This window comes from Lissotriton vulgaris, chromosome 11 (assembly GCF_964263255.1).
Source record: "Lissotriton vulgaris chromosome 11, aLisVul1.2, whole genome shotgun sequence".
In the NCBI taxonomy this organism is placed as follows: Eukaryota; Metazoa; Chordata; class Amphibia; order Caudata; family Salamandridae; genus Lissotriton; species Lissotriton vulgaris.
The window spans coordinates 248,367,559-248,383,974 of NC_141699.1; the positions used below are offsets into that span (position 1 = coordinate 248,367,559).

General features: G+C 49.7%; 1 protein-coding gene across 10 annotated transcripts in view; it reads right to left on the reverse strand.

Moving 5' to 3' along the window:
• CHEK2 (checkpoint kinase 2) overlaps positions 1–16,416 on the reverse strand; it is a 322,684-nt gene that overhangs the window by 19,136 nt on the left and 287,132 nt on the right. The window lies entirely within an intron of this gene.

Sequence of the window (16,416 nt, forward strand, 5' to 3'; positions counted from 1 at the left end):
CAGCAATGGGATGCACAACAGGGTGCACGGCAGCTTACAGCTCACAGCTCACAGCTCTCATTGCTTAAGGCAACGTTGGTAATATTTATACCTGACAGGTGCCGGGTTTGACGCAAGTTTGCTGGACATAAGACGTCAATTAAAGATGTCACTAGGAAGTGATAGTTATCAGTTGCTCATTAGAGTTCCATTACTAATCAAAACACAGCAAGCGGGGATTTCCAGGTTTGCTGAGTTTTTATCTTGTTGAAGAACTCGGAGTGTTAATCTAGGAATATCAGATAGTGACTTCTGCTCTGTCATTGCACTAATTGGTCGCAAAGGAAGTCGCAGAGAACTATGCTGGAATGTGGATCTGTTCGTGTGAGGCCAGAGATGACTTTTCTGAAAATCGCACTTGAATGGTTATGCCAATATAGGGAATAAATGGATTTATAGCCGAATAGGGGCATAAGGTCGCAGTATCGATCAGGAACCTAGATAAACACGCAACAGAGCGTCTGATAAGTTTAACTCTCCAGTTAAATATTCTTCACGTCATGTGTTTGCTGTATAATGTAGCGACTGTTTACATAGTGATATATCGACAGGGCTGTTAACATAGCTCACTGCAAATTCTATATGTAGATATGCAAGATTCCATTTATGATTATGATAGTTTTAACTGTTATACCACTCCAGAAATTATATGCGCATGACCTTGCACATGATTTTTACGAGGTAAACTGTTGAAACACGTTGATAACTGTATATGCCATTGTGCAAGGTTGCTACATGGAAGATGGTTGAAATGTATTTTATGACTATCAGATGTGTTGAGAAACAATTATGTGCATACCGCAATTGCCCGTATAATTGTATTCCTAATTTGGAAAGAAGCTTTGTTAATGTTTGAATACCCAAGGAAATGGTGCTTCCAAAATGCTTAAATACGAATTGTTCTTATTTCTCTTATCGTAAATCTGTCCCTGCCCTTAATAGTTTTGGGCCCAACTTCCGAATGACCGACCTAGTGGCTCAATGATATGATCACTGCTAGTGGCTATTGTACGATCAACTAGACAGGGGTTCTAGTTGCCTATGCGCCGTGTTTTTAATTTTTATTGTATAAAAAAACTTTTGCTGTTCTGATACCCTACAATTGCCAGTATACATTTCGCAACCATCCAAATCACGATGTTTGCATTGGGGGTCATCCACCACTCCCACATTTAACAAAAATGTCCCATTGATATATACCAATCATGCTGCCAAGCCAATACAGGACGCGTTCAATTGACATGCCAAGTATATTGGCAGAGGTTGCATTTTATACATCGGTTTGGCTCAATAATATTTACAATTATATATGTTGCACGGGCATGAGGCGAAGTAGGTAGTAACTTTTTCATTTCCACATGTCCCAAGTGCGCCTTCACTCGCGTTCGATTAAACAGTCTACATCTGCGTTTCAGCCCTTCCGACACACATCGCACAGTTGTTCGGCAAGCTCTGCCATTGTGCGGACGCCGGGTGTATCCTCGGGATTGTCCGAAGCCATACGGCAGATTTAAGGTAGGGAAATGCATTAAAATGGTTTCCTTGTACAGCAGTTGAAACCGGCACAAAGGCGTTTGTTGATAGAGGGTGTCTGACATCTTGTATTCCAGAGCCAGAATTATCTGAGCCCTTAGACAAGCTGGTTGCATCGCTATCAAAACAAATCGACTCACCTGCAGCACCACTGAGTGCTCGGAGTTTGTAAATGGGAATTCTTTTACATTTACCAAATGGCACAATTCGTAACGCAGAAAGCAGATATAAAACACTGGCTATGCATTTATATTAACAGGCAATTTTGAACCCAAGTCACAGTCCGAGATACGATAGCGAGACTGTGTTCTACAGTCACACCCCATACAGTCATTATAGGGGTAAGTCTGGATCGCTGGGCCTCATGATAGGTCCTTGACCTTCAGTTGTAAATAACATAAGATACTAATGCGTCCAATTGCTTTCTTTACCACAACTAGGTCCCGGCTGGGATCTCTGTAAGTTGCTTTTATTCACCTCCCTCACGGTGTCACTATACGTAAATCACAGTAGAATTGAGCAGGTAGTGTATAAACCGTCCTACCTGGACTGCTATACTACAAACATTCCTTTTACTTTGTGTAGGTCCACCCGCCTAACAGATATATTTTCTGATATCATTTTTTAGGTGCCCCCATTCACTAAGTCCTGAAGAGACCTTCTACCCTCATAAGGTCGAAACGTCATCACCAACTTTTAAAAGAAGCGGACCGTTCTTGAAAATAAGTTGCCGCTATTGGGCAACTTTTTGCATTTATTTGTAAATTAATATACAGGTCGCTTCTTCCCTTTGCAAAAAACAAATCCATGTTAGGAACCTCATGTCACTTTTTTCATTATGATTTGTTGGAATATGTTTAGTTTTTTGTGAGAATCTATTTACTTGGGACACGATCACACTGTTTTGAAATTGTATAAATGTATATAAATGTATGAATTGTTTACATGTGTATCTAACTTTTGCTGGTATTTAATATATTCTTCCTGTGCATATACCACTTACTTGCCTTTCGTCTTTTTTATATCACCCAGATTGCCATTGCGCATTTCTACTATTATAACTTGTTAAGTAATTACCCACAGGAGCCATTGTTTCTATCAACCAGCAGCACAAAGTCACAATGCCACCAACTGTAAAACTTTAACACAAAACTGTAGTTAGTTAGTCACTGCATCCTAAACGTATATTTAAAGTTGAAATTGGAAGACACCATTCCACCGATTTTTCTCAGATTTTTCAGGATTCTTCTCTCCAATCTTGGGAGACTCTCCATACCGATCTTCTGGAGGAAGCCCGTGAACGTCACAGAAGGGCACAAGATTGTACTACGTCCTCTTCGCCCAACAGCAAAAAAATAAATGAATACATAAAAGAAATACTAAAATTCCGTACACAACCACTAGATGGCGGAATAATGCACAGCATAGTGAATTCAGACAAGTTGACGCTGCAAAAACTACATTTCACAGATATTCATTGCACATTGAACTGAATAGAGACTCTTGAAAGAGTTTGAGGCCCCCTGAAGGGCTGGGACTCTTGTGTCTCAGGGGCCACAAAGAAAAGCTGAGTATCAACCCCCCCCCCCCCCCCCCCCCTTTCCCGGGTTGGTTGCTTCATGGGTACATTGAAATGGTGTGGTCTTTGCTCTGCTTTGTATTGTCCCCTAGCTGCAGTTAACTTTCTTCGTTCTTGGCACTTGGCCCACCACAATTGTGCTTTTTTTTTAGGAAATGGAAATTTATAGACCTTGCAATTAGCCATTTATCTTTGTCTTCTAGCGTTCTTACCTAAATCGTGTAGGCATCTGGATAAGTAAAAGAACGTGTTTTAATTTCTGCACCCATGGGCCAGTTTTTCCAACTCCTATTCTACTCGATTTTACTGTAAATATTTTAACTATTCAGAAGAAAGAAATTACTTACTGGAGTTCATGTCTGCTCTTTCTGCCAATCCTCCCACGGGAAAGTAATCTAGGATTAAACAGGCAAAGCTTACCTACAAATAGCCCCAAAATGAACCCAACAAGATCATGAATCGTTGGGACCGATAGAAAATTTAGCTCCAATTAAATGAAATGAGACCACAACCTGTTCGATGGTCTGCTAGAAATTTTCTATCCTGAAATATTTCAAGATAGTGAGAGGGTGATTGGGGATTATGCTTTGGCACAGGTCTCCCATATGGGTCACCATGACAATATGCAGTGATGCTGTACAGAGGTTTTCAATGGTTAAGTCTGCACTTTAATTTCAAAGGACCAGACGTAACAGAAGAGGAATGGATATATACTACTAGCACCTCCGCTGAAAAAACACTGACACAAAGGAACCTTAATTCCCAAGACCTAAATTAAGGTGACAAGCCCGCTTGGTAACAAATTGCAGGAACGGAAATAGAGTAGGAAGCAACATCTCAAGACCGACATACAATTCGATCAGCATCTTGGGTAGGGATGGCTCAGGGCGCAAATGACCACCTAGTGTCGGAGTAAAACTGAAGAACAAGTTACTTACCTTCGGTAACGATATATCTGTAAGAAACATTAGTTAGTGTTAGATTCCTTACCTTAGAATATCCCCAGGCGTCAGTCTGGATCCGGAAACTTTTGCGTAGCAGTACCCCTGCGCGTCGGTAGGCGTCGTCTGCAGGCGTCCCCTGCGGCTCCGCGTCCGTCGTCGGCGTCGTGCGCCGTGATGACGTCGCTGGAGTACATAGACGCCGCCTCCGCGCGCTGACGTCAGTTCTTTGCACACAGCATTTCCGCGCCAGGAGACGCAGAGCCATGAGAGAACCAACACTGGTGCCATGTAAAAACTAGGGCCCTGAAAGGGATGACCTTAACCCTAGGTATCAGTTCGCAGAACGGGGAGGATGGGTGGGTTCGGTAAGGAATCTAACACTAACTAATGTTTCTTACAGATATATAGTTACCGAAGGTAAGTAACTTGTTCATCTGAAAGAAACACGTTAGTGTTAGATTCCTTACCTTAGAATACATACCCCAGCAATACCAACCCCGGTGGTGGGTCTGCGAACCAATACAAACTACACCAGAAAGTCCTGGAGGACAGAACGGCCAAAGAAGCCATCCCTCCGGACTTGGCTGTCCAGGCAGTAGTGCCTCGCAAAGGTGTGCAGCGAGGCCCACGTAGCCGCTTGGCAAATGTCCTGCAAGGGGACTCCCCGGCCCAGGGCAGTGGTAGCCGCCGTGGCCCGAGTGGGATGGGCCCTCAGCCCAACAGGAGGCTCCTTCCGAGCCAAAGAGTAGCACGCTTTGATGCAGAGGACGACCCATCGAGAGATGGTTCGTTTACAGACCGCCCGTCCCTTCTTCGCACCCACGTAGCCAACAAACAGTTGGTCATCCACCCGGAACTGGCGTGTGCGATCCATGTAAAATGAAAGCGCACGTTTTGGGTCCAGACGATGGAGCCGCTCTTCATCCTTTGAAGGATGCGGAGGCGGGAAGAAGGAAGGGAGGGTGATGGACTGCCCGATGTGAAAGGCCGAAACAACCTTGGGCAGGAAAGAAGGTCTAGTCCTCAGAACCACCTTATCAGGATGAATGGACAGGAAAGGAGGTTGGACAGAAAGAGCCTGGAGCTCACTCACTCTCCTGGCAGAGGTGATGGCAACCAGGAAAGCCGTCTTTAAAGTCAGGAGACGGAGAGGACAAGAATGAAGGGGCTCAAAGGGAGCACACATTAGAAAGGTTAGAACCAGGTTCAAATCCCACTGAGGCATCACAAACGGAACAGGTGGAAACATGTGAGTGATGCCTTTCAAGAATCGAGTTACAATCGGGGATTTGAACAAAGAAGGCTGATCAGGAAGCCTCAAAAAGGCTGAAAGGGCAGAAAGGTAGCCCTTGATAGTGCCCAGAGCAGAGCCCTGCTGGGCAAGAGAAAGAAGAAACAGAAGAACCTCCGAAAGAGGGGCAGAAAGAGGATCCACAGCCTTTGCTGTGCACCATGCCACAAATCTGTTCCACCGACAGGCGTATACCGACTTAGTGGAGGGACGCCTGGCTGCCAGAATAACATCACAGACCTCAGGAGGCAAGTCAAATGGCCTCAACTGCCGCCGCTCAATCTCCAAGCATGGAGGTGGAGACTGGACAGGTTCGGGTGGAAGACCGTCCCCTGCTGCTGCGACAGAAGGTCCTCCTGAAGGGGCAGGCGGATCGGGGGACCGACTGACATGTTGAGTAGCTCGGGATACCAGTATCTTCGAGCCCAGTCCGGAGCCACAAGGATAACTTGGGCCCGGTCGCGCCTGATCTTCTTCAGCACTCTGGGCAGAAGTGGTATAGGCGGAAAGGCGTATAACAGACCGCAACTCCACTCGCGCCGAAAGGCGTCGCCGTGCGAGTGCCGTCTTGGAAACTCCAACGCGCAGAACTGATGACATTGCGCGTTCTCTTCGGTGGCGAATAGATCTAACCAAGGCTCTCCCCATTGCAGAAAGATGCCTTGCGCCACGTCCGAGTTCAGACGCCATTCGTGATCCATCGAGCACCGACGGCTGAGTTCGTCCGCCCTGGCGTTCAGAGAACCTGCCAGGTGTTGAACCGTCAGAGTCACGCCCTGACGTTCCAGCCATTGCCAGAGGGGCAGAGCCTCCTGGCAAAGGGTCCACGACCCCACACCGCCCTGTTTGTTGCAGTACCACATGGCGGTGGTGTTGTCGGTGAACACCTGCACCACACTCCCGTTGACAAAGGGGAGGAATGCCTTCAGTGCCAGACGAATCGCCCGCAGCTCCAATAGGTTGATATGGAGCCGGGACTCCGCCGGAGACCAGATGCCTCTGATCTCTGCCTCTCCCAAGTGGCCACCCCAGCCCTGGAGGGACGCGTCCGTCACGACAACGTGCTCCGGTTGGGGAAGGGAGAGGGACTTGCCCCTGACCCAATCGCGGTCCGTAAGCCACCACTGCAGTTGTCTCGCAGTGCCCTCCGAGATCAAGACGTGGTCGGACAAGTTGCCCTGATGCTGGGCCCACTGAAACTTCAGGTCCCACTGCAGAGCCCGCATCCGCCACCGAGCGTGATGCACCAGAAGGATGCAGGAAGCCATCAGTCCCAGCAGCCGCAGCGTCAACCTGACCGAAACCCGGGATAGCAGCTGAAAGATGGGAATCAAAGCCTGAATATCCCGAACCCGCCGTTCCGGAGGATAAACCCGAAACTGCGCCGAGTCCAGAACCGCTCCGATGAAAAGGAGCTTTTGAGAGGGACACAGGTGTGATTTCGGCACATTGATGGAGAACCCCAGGTCGTGCAAGAGGTCTGCCGTCATCTGAAGGTGGTGGACGACTGTCTGGGGCGAGCCCGCCTTCAACAACCAGTCGTCTAGGTAGGGGAAGACTGAAACCCCCAACCTGCGCAGATGGGCTGCGACCACCGCCATCACCTTTGTGAACACCCGTGGGGCGCTGGTAAGGCCGAAGGGGAGCACGATAAACTGAAAATGCTCCTGGCCTACCGTGAACCGCAGGTAACGCCGGTGGGCCGGCAGGACGGGGATGTGAAAATAGGCGTCCTGCAAGTCCAACGCTACCATCCAGTCTTGTGGGTCTAGAGCAGCCAAGACCTGAGCTAACGTCAACATCTTGAACTTCTCCTTCCGGAGGAAGCCGTTGACGTTCCTTAGATCCAAGATAGGACGTAGGCCCCCCTTGTCCTTCTTGGGCACCAGAAAGTAGTGGGAATAACAACCACGCCCTACTTCTGGCCCAGGAACGCGCTCGATGGCCCCCTTGGCCAAGAGGGCCGTAACTTCCTCCTGCAGAAGTGTCAAGTGGTCCCCCGACACACGGTGGTTCTGCGGTGGCATGGCTGGAGGAGAGGTCTCGAAGGGGAGGGAGTAGCCCCTTCGGACGATTTGCAGCACCCACCTGTCCGAAGTGATCGTGCGCCAGTGAGCGTGGTGATGGCGAACCCTGCCACCCACTGGCGTCACATGGGGCCGAAAGCACGGACTAGGAGGATTTTGGGGTAGATGCTGCGGGGGAGGGTGTGGTCTGACCCCGCCGTTGTCCCCGACCGCCACCACGGCGGTTTCCACGGCCGCCACCGCGTTGGAAAGATTGTTGCGGCGCGTGGCTGGCAGCACGTGTGGGGGCGCCCCTTCCTTGGCCACGAAAGGGACGAAACGAACCCGGTTGCTGACGCTGGGTCGAGAGACCCAAGGACTTGGCCGTGACCCTGGAGTCCTTGAAGCGTTCCAGCGCGTGGTCCGCTTTGTCACCGAACAGGTGACAGCCATCAAACGGCATGTCCATCAGGGTATTCTGGACATCAGCCGAAAAATTGGCGGATCTCAGCCAGGCGTGGCGACGAATCGCCACCGTCGTAGACATAGCTCTGCCCAGCGAGTCGGTCGTATCAAGACCACACCGAATTGAATATTTCGCTGCATCTCGGCCTTCAGCCACAGCCTGACCGAGCTTTGCCCGCACCTCCATGGGGCATTCTGGCAGCAGCTCCGCGACCGTATCCCACACAGAGTGGGTGTAGCGGCCCAAGAGGCAGGCGGTGTTGCAAGACCGCAGGCCCAAACTAATGGACGAGAAGACCTTTTTGCCAAACTGGTCATACCTCTTGGATTCCCGGTCGGGCGGGGCCGACGGGAATGCGGACTGGGAGGTCGAGGCCTGGATCACCAGACTCTCAGGAGTGGGGTGGGTAGACAGGTACTTGGGGTCGTCCGGACAAGGACGGTGGCGCCTGGCCACGTTCCGATCAACAGGCGCACCTGAAGCGGGCCTGGACCACGTGCCCAACAGAACGTCAGACAAGGCTTCATTAAACGGCAGCAGTGGCTCCAGTGGGCATGACTGCGGTTTGAAGACCTCGGTGAGGATGTTAGGCCTCACGGCCGCGACGGGGAGCTCAAGGTGTAAGGCCTTGGCAGCCCTCATCAGCACCACAGAATAGGCAGCTCCCTCCACCGATGCCACGGTTGGAGGAGAGATCAAACCAGGGTTAGGAGAGTCGTCCAAACCACTGGCATCCCCCAAGTCACCTGTCCAGTCCGGGTCATACTGGCACTCGCGAGCCAGAGGGTCCTCGGACCCCTCCCAACCTTCACCGTACTCCTCATCCTCTCCGTATTCGGAGTCAATGATGAAGACCGGCTCCTCGGGGTTCATGGGCCCCATCGGCGCCGGGACCGGCGTCGTGCGACGCCCGTCCGGCGCCGCGTCCGGCGTCGGAGAAGGTAAGGGGACGGCGCCGCCCGGAGCCGGCGTCGGAACCCCACCGCCGGCCGGAACCGGCAGTGGAGAACCGGCGCCGCGCGGGGGCGGCGTCGGGGGTAACCCCGATGGCAACGGCGCCGGGGAGGCCGGAAGACCAGCCGGCGCCGATCCCGAAGGCCCCTGCGGCGCCGGGGTCGGAGCCGTCGGCGGCGCCGGGGCCGGAGCACCCGACGGCGCCGAGGCAGGGACACCCGAACCGCTAGGGCCCCCAGACGGTAGCACTGGGCCCGAAGGCGCCGTAGGCCCAGTCGGAGAAGCGAGCGCCCTCATGGCCATGAGGAACGCCTCGATCTCCTCAGGCGTCGCGCCATGCCCAGGGACCGGAGGGTATGAGGCAGGCCGCGCCGGCGACTCTCGCGGAGCCGCGGGGTTGGGGTCACCCGAGCCCCCGGCCGCATCGCGCGAGCGTCGGGGGGAGTCGGGGGTACGATGACGACGCCCCGACTTCTTGTGCTTCTTACCTGACGAGCCTGACGAGTGGTGTCGACTTCCGGAGCGCCCGGCGCGGCTCCGCGACCGCTCCCTCGAACGCTCTCTCGACCTCCGGCCGGACCGGGACCGCTCCCAGTCCCGACGTGGGGCCGACACCCGGAGCTCCAGCAGCTTGCGGGACCGCTCCCGCCTAGCCTTGTTGGTAAGGGCCCGGCAGTCGACGCAGGAGTCCATGTCGTGGTCAGGGCCCAGACACCGGAGGCAGAGGCGGTGATGGTCTGTGACCGACATCGTGCGCTCACAGTCATCGCAATTCTTAAACCCAGGCATCCTATCAGGCACCGTAGAGGAAAAAACAATTGAAAAACTTGGTCAAAGACCGGAGTACTGCTCTTCAGATCTGCGTCCACTGGCGCGGAAAAAAGAAGAACTGACGTCAGCGCGCGGAGGCGGCGTCTATGTACTCCAGCGACGTCATCACGGCGCACGACGCCGACGACGGACGCGGAGCCGCAGGGGACGCCTGCAGACGACGCCTACCGACGCGCAGGGGTACTGCTACGCAAAAGTTTCCGGATCCAGACTGACGCCTGGGGATATTCTAAGGTAAGGAATCTAACACTAACGTGTTTCTTTCAGATACATGGTGTAAGGCTTTGAACAAGAAAGAGCCTGTAACTTTGACTCGAAAGGTCGACCCACTCTAGTGCCCCTCAAAGATCCAGAGATAAAAAATATAATGGTAATGCATTAAGATTTTATTTTTCATCATCCCATCCTGAACCATGTGTCAGGATGGAATGAGGCCTGCTGAGGGGCTGCAGGGAGGAGTGGTAGGCAGAGGGCTGCCTGTGCACTGTTTAAAATGTGCATGTCTCTTTGGCCAGCCGTCTTGCGATGACCAGCCAGACATGCACACTTTAAACCTTTCAACATAGCTGTCTTAAGATAGCTGGGTTGAGAGGAAGTGCAGGCCTCCAGTACGCTGGAGAGCGCTGACATAGTGTGCTTCCTCCAATCAGGGCACTGCTCTCATGGTGGTTAACAGCATGTGAGCAGCACCAGGATAGGTTAAGAGAGTTTGCTGGGGCCCGCACTGCAGTCTCAGCAGAAGAGCGAGGAGGATGTTGTGTCGTCTGGATCTGGTAAGCGTTTTCATTTTAATGAATTTGTTTCATTTTATTTATGCTCGCACCCACCCATTTGTCTCCCCTCCTCTCAGTAGATGTCAGCCGCCACTCTTAAAAGGCAAGATAAGTACAAACTAGAAAAACAACCTTCCAAGTTTAATGCCACTGGTGGACAAGAGTCTGAAAGGCTTATGAGCCACAATAGAAAGGGCAACATTATGGCTTTGTAGAGGATGTGATCCTGCTAAAGAGGAACAAATATGATGCTCCATCACAGTATTTCGCAAAATTGGCCCTGCAGTATTCAATTTGAGTTTTTCAGTCTAGTTTGGTAGAAAATAAATTCCACATAATGCAAACTGCAAAATAGGGAACACATTGTTTGCAAGGGTCTTCTAGCAGGACCTAATGCTGTGGTCTTCATGTCCTCCAGCTAGGATACAAGGCTGCTGATAACTGAAGGGGAATGGGGCCCCCCACTCCAATCATTAATGACTAAGCATTGGCCTAGCCAATATGTCTCGCTTTTGGGACCTTATAAGTGTTTAGCCATGCAACAGTTGATGTTGTTGAACCAAGGATATTGTGCTGGATAACTAAACACTTATAAGGTCCCAAAGGCGAGACCTATTGGCTATGCCAATGCTTGTTGCTCTGAGCCACTGCGAACCAACACACTTTCTGTAAATGTTAGGATACTAGATAGAAACTTACATATCACTAAAGTTGAGACCACTCAATTTAGACGATACTTTAGACAAAGTTAAATGAGATCCAAATGACACACATCACATAAAGATAATAAATAAGCATGCCCATGGGCTCAGCCCCTGTGCGTACCCATACGACCAGCCCCAGTCAAAAGCTGCAACTTGAACTCAGAAGCAACAGAATATCTAGAGAAGGATGTACCCACGGCATGAAACCTTGGTGTTAGGAATTGGGCGGTGCAATGCAGTGAAACCTCTTATACCAGATGTAGATATCGACGCCTGTACTGTTCACGCCTCCGCCGATTCCCCGCGGCAGTTTGGTGGTCCAGTCTCTGTGAAAGACCACCTGCCAAGAACCGACCACGACGGTCCCTCTTCATCTGAGGTGGCTCCAAGACGCACCCATATCCAAAAAAGTCCTTAACAGCCGATACCTGAGATTGAAACTAGTTGTCCTTTATTCTTACTTAGACCGATATGCTTGCTTCCGGTACTTTGAGCTGCTAGGTAAATAGGCAAAAACAACAGGTGATGGACCGAATGTGGATCAATGTCACACACTCAACCCAGTCCAAAGATCTGGGCCCAAATCCATCGTTTTTTTGCACTCCACACCACCCCGGGTTAGACAATGGCGATATGCAAATCAGCTCTGACCCTGTGCCCCATGGGAACAGTCCAGTCCGAACTACAAAAGCCATGTCCTTCCCAGAACGGAATCAAGCATCCGAGGACCGGACCGGTTTCGAGGTAACACCTCTCATCAGCCCGGCTAGCTTGACTCCAGTGGTGTGGAGTGCCTGGGACCCACGTCTGGGCATCCCCAGCGCACTTAGGGCGGAATTTGCAAAAACAACAGGTGATGGACCGAATGTGGATCAATGTCACACACTCAACCCAGTCCAAAGATCTGGGCCCAAATCCATCGTTTTTTTGCACTCCACACCACCCCGGGTTAGACAATGGCGATATGGAAATCAGCTCTGACCCTGTGCCCCATGGGAACAGTCCAGTCCGAACTACAAAAGCCATGTCCTTCCCAGAACGGAATCAAGCATCCGAGGACCGGACCGGTTTCGAGGTAACACCTCTCATCAGCCCGGCTAGCTTGACTCCAGTGGTGTGGAGTGCCTGGGACCCACGTCTGGGCATCCCCAGCGCACTTAGGGCGGAATTTGCAAAAACAACAGGTGATGGACCGAATGTGGATCAATGTCACACACTCAACCCAGTCCAAAGATCTGGGCCCAAATCCATCGTTTTTTTGCACTCCACACCACCCCGGGTTAGACAATGGCGATATGCAAATCAGCTCTGACCCTGTGCCCCATGGGAACAGTCCAGTCCGAACTACAAAAGCCATATCCTTCCCAGAACGGAATCAAGCATCCGAGGACCGGACCGGTTTCGAGGTAACACCTCTCATCAGCCCGGCTAGCTTGACTCCAGTGGTGTGGAGTGCCTGGGACCCACGTCTGGGCATCCCCAGCGCACTTAAGGCGGAATTTGCAAAAACAACAGGTGATGGACCGAATGTGGATCAATGTCACACACTCAACCCAGTCCAAAGATCTGGGCCCAAATCCATCGTTTTTTTGCACTCCACACCACCCCGGGTTAGACAATGGCGATATGCAAATCAGCTCTGACCCTGTGCCCCATGGGAACAGTCCAGTCCGAACTACAAAAGCCATGTCCTTCCCACACAGGGTCAGAGCTGATTTGCATATCGCCATTGTCTAACCCGGGGTGGTGTGGAGTGCAAAAAAACGATGGATTTGGGCCCAGATCTTTGGACTGGGTTGAGTGTGTGACATTGATCCACACTCGGTCCATCACCTGTTGTTTTTGCTAGGTAAATAGGCACATAACCGTGGTCTTCAGGTGCTCACAAGCAGGTAAACCTTAACACACTAGTGGTGGAAAAGTGTTGAAACCCTGAATTGGCTGTGGAAAAACTCACAATTCAATTGGCTGGTGATTCAGTGTACCGTAGTTTACGATTTAGCTGGGCATTCCGGCAAGTGCAGGGTATCGTACAATGCTTATTAATTCCTGTCTTTACCTTATGTCAGTGGGCTACTATAGCATTATGCAATGATGTTGACTTTTTCTGGGTGACCGCGTCCACTAGTCTGTTTTGTGACCCAGTATAACTAGGGTCTATGTAATCATTAACGATTGATTACATTTGCACAGTTTACAGTTTTCCCAGTATATTTATTTCCTTTTTGCCCTTCTCCGGTTTCTGATAACTAGGTTTGAGAGGCTTGAAGTACAAATTACCCGCAGCGTTCCTAAAGGAAGTGCCGTTGGCCAGCAGTACGTCAATGTTTGTGTACCGCTTGAACTCGAGAAGGCCACCATTTCCCGTCTCAGAGATGGCAGTTGCTTCCTCCAGTGAGGAAACTCAAGCCGCTGCAGAATTCAATGAAGCTGGCTAATGGCGCTGTCGAGCTGGACACTAGCTCCCGAGACAAGGTGACAACCCGAAAACTCAACAGTGGGAGACCGGGTGGAGGGCAGGTGCGCAGGACCAAAGATTGTTGTATTAGTGGGAGCATGGCGTATCGACATGCAACGGTGCGCTCTGAGAGGCTTACTCTGTTTTATATAGCGCGGTCATTACCTGACGGCTATAGAGTACTTTACAAAAGAAATATATAGCATTGCATAAGGCACATAGATGACAGTCATATATGATGAGTAACATAACCATCATTGGCAGTGCAGCAGTAAAAGTAACACTGGGCGGCAGTGAAAGCGAAAGTAATCGCGATTACTCTGAAAGCGAAAGTGATCGCGATGATGAGCTAAAGCACGCTAGGGATGCACGCGCAGCAGCACGCGCTCACTTGTGTGCGTGACAGTAAGCTGGTTGGCGCTTTGGTAGCACTTTTAAAAGAAGCTACTAAATGTCTCGGCCAGACCCAGCGCATGCGCTGGATCAGACGACCTAAGAAGGGCCCACGAGGTTCATAGATATTCATCGAGCATCTCAACTTGGAGAGAGCTCTGAGGAGTTGTGGAAGAGACAATCCAGATCTTTCCATTTCATTCCCTAGTGAAAATCACCAGTACCTATTCAGCATGCGCAGAGCCAGTAGTTACAGTTCTGACTAGAAATGATTGATTCATGTCTAAGGCTCCTCATAGGTGAAATAGTACGAAAGCAACAGATCTGTCTTGCTACCATAAATAACTAGCAGGTGTAAGCCTGCACAGAAAGTCTGACTGATTGATGGCTAACAGCTCTAGATGGATCATAAACAGCTTCAGGTGCTGGTGTCCAGTGCAAGCGATCATTTTCCCAGATCTATGGAAGGAGAGAGTGTAGAAAATAGACATTGCGTTGCCTGTAGGAATCAGCATTTAATTCATGATATGTAGGAATGCTTTTATAGACCAAAATGCCACTCTCAATGCCTCTTTGTGGAGGAAGGACTTAAGTTTGGAAGAAACAGTGCACACTTCAAGATCAGCCCACTCACCAATGTCACATTCTTCACATACTCATCTAACCAGGATCAGACGCAGTGCTACAAACAAAGACTTAGTCAGGCAACTGCGTGACAACTAGAGATAATCATGTGAAAGAGCATCCCTTAAAAGTGAGAGACCAGAACTGCCACAACACTTTCAAAAAGGAGTTGTGGGAAGAGGAGGGTGTGCCTGATTTTATCCAGGAAGGAGGCGGCGATAGGAGCATGAAAGAAAAAGAGGGGTGTCAGGACTTCAAGCCACCCCCAGGACTTGATGAAGAGTATAAACAGTCCCTACTCCCCATGGCAGCTATTGAAATAAAGAAAGAGAACGAAAAGCTAAGCACTGAGACAAATCGCTCTGTGGTCTTGAGAATGGTTCACAGAATTAGGCAAGTGCTTCTTGGCTACTAGATACACATCTGTGCAATGTGGTGGGGAGAAAGAGGGCACCATGCATGCTTTCTGTGAATTTAGGGTACAGTATCTAAAGGGGGATGGTTTGAGGGCAACACTTCTAACCATAAATTTGATACAAAAAGTTTTATAAATGGAAACATGCTTGATATGCTCAACAGAAAATTTGCCTATTGGAAACCAGGAAGGTTCTTGTAGATGTGCTGATAATCCCGAACTGTATTGACAATAATCAATACTTCCCAGTCTGACAAGAACTAATAATTCCCAGTCTCTTATTTTTTAAAGAGACATTCCATAGTTTTCGGAGGTGCTAAGAATACCACTCACAGTGTGAAAGACCAAAGACTCCATCACAAGTTCCAGTCTAAAGAACCTAATGTGACTTAAGGATTAAGAGTCTGGGTGTTCATTCAGTGAATTAAAACACATCAAATCCAGTAAAAGATATCTTAGTTCTTCCACTGCCTACAGTGTTCAACCAAACCCATAATAAAAGGAACCATCTGGTTAGGAATCTGGTGACATTACATATCCACTTAAAAGTCTGACTTGGGGGAGGGGGCATTGGGGTTAAAGGAGGTGATGAAGTCAGTCTCCCAGCTGGAGAAACAGATGATCTCTGACCATGGAGATTTGTATAGACACAGGCTGTGTTTTAGTCTCAGGAGGAGTCTGGGGGCGGACTTGGATGTCCTGGTCAGATAAGCTACCTTGGTGTGGCTAAATAAATGTGTATTCTGGTATTAACTGATCTGATGATCTGCAAAAAGTGCACATTTTGTTTCCGAACCCAGTCAAAATCCACCACCTAACACCCAAAACATTGGTCAAGACAGCCAAAGCAAGGTAACACTGGCACCTAGCAAACAAGTAGGCATGACTCTGCATCTTTTGACATATATTTCAGTCTATGCGGGTGCTATTCAGGTCTTCAAGCTGGAATCACCAGCAGAATACACAACCCGCAAGAGATGGTCAGTTCCTAGGTCATGTAGGCACTAACAATATGGTCAAGATTTAAAAAACTGATTCTACTACACACACCACATGTTGTCAATAACATAGTTGGAAAATGATACGATGGTGTAGATGCACTTGTCGCAGAATAGTGAGAAAATAACCGATATATGAAAGGACCATAGAAACTTAAGGGGCACCCGTTTGTTAAAAGCAGAACAAAGGATAGGGTTTGAAAAATGGCATGCAAATAAAGGGGTCATAGCCTGTGGCGTGAGTAAACTGTGTGGTTACCACACTTCCCCAAAAGGAGATGCTGAAGGAACCTCGTCTCACGAGCTCTAGTGAATCTACTGGAAGCAACAGTAGACGTACTGGCACACCTAACTGCTTAATAAAATCGTTTGTGCTTATATCTGCTATTGTACTAGCATAAATGATAA